Consider the following 1127-nt stretch of genomic DNA (forward strand, 5'->3'; position numbering starts at 1 on the left):
GGTGTCCAGGGACGAAGAAGCGGCTCTGATCCGACCAAACATGGTTCTTCTGTCTGCGATAGGTGCGGGTTGGTTCGGGTCGGGTACCCGCGGGGGGCGGGGGTGAAGAGAGATATATAGAGACCGAAGCAGGTTTTGGATTGGCTTTCACATATTGTGGCGCGCTTTCAGATTCAATTGTGAAATTAAAGCGCCAATCCTGCTTTGAGAACTTATTTTCCGCATGGAGGCTGCCGTTTCATTTTGCTTTTTGTTTATGACAAATTTAATAACAATTAGAATTAACATGTTAATTAATGAAAAAAAAAATATGAGTAATACTATACATCTAAATTTTTTTATGAACCAAGTCCAATCAAATTAAACATTAAGACTTGAAATAATGCTAGCTATAATTAAATTTTGTTATATTAAATCAATTTAGTTAAACTTAATTAACAAAAATATTTGGATATGTAGTATTATTCAAAAAATATATATGTGATTTTCAAAAAATGAGAATTCAGAGAATGAATTATCTTAATTTTTTTCCATGATTGTTTGATAAAGTGTGATAGAAGATATTAAATAGTAAAATATCATATTTTATCAAACAATTGAAGAAAAAAATTGAAAGGATCCACTCTCTATTTTGGATACTTTTTCAAAATATAGGGACAAATCCAAATAAAGAATTTGCCATAGGCGGATTTTATAAGAAAAATGCTACCTATTTTTTTAAAATTCAGTTTCTGTTCAATTATTTTTTAATTAAGCCATCTTTCCATTTTTTAGGCAAACACATTATTAGTCAAATTTAATTTAATTCTTATTAACTAAAATTTCTCTAACTTTTTCTCTAAAAATAAAATGGTTACTTTTGTTTTCTTTAGAGTAATTATTCAAATCACTTTTATGAGTTTTTAAAATTAGACATTTTAGTCACCCAAATTTTAAAATACACAACATAATTTCTAACGTTTATTTTTATTAGACGATATAGTCCTCTTCCGTTAATCACTAACGGTAACTGTTGATGTAAAACGTTGACTTTCACATATGATTGTTAAGTGTTGTGTGAGATTTGGACAAATTAGTCTCTATGTTAAAGTACAAAAACAATCTCAAAAAAAATTAAAAAATTTAAA

At 28.3% G+C, this 1127-nt stretch overlaps 1 protein-coding gene across 1 annotated transcript in view; it reads right to left on the bottom strand.

Moving 5' to 3' along the window:
• LOC107618422 overlaps positions 1 to 168 on the bottom strand; it is a 1017-nt gene extending 849 nt beyond the window's left edge. The window contains exon 1 of the mRNA XM_016320483.2: positions 1 to 168. The gene's annotated coding sequence lies outside the window, so the exon portion shown is untranslated.

The sequence above is a fragment of the Arachis ipaensis genome, chromosome B01 (assembly GCF_000816755.2).
Source record: "Arachis ipaensis cultivar K30076 chromosome B01, Araip1.1, whole genome shotgun sequence".
Taxonomy (NCBI): domain Eukaryota; kingdom Viridiplantae; phylum Streptophyta; class Magnoliopsida; order Fabales; family Fabaceae; genus Arachis; species Arachis ipaensis.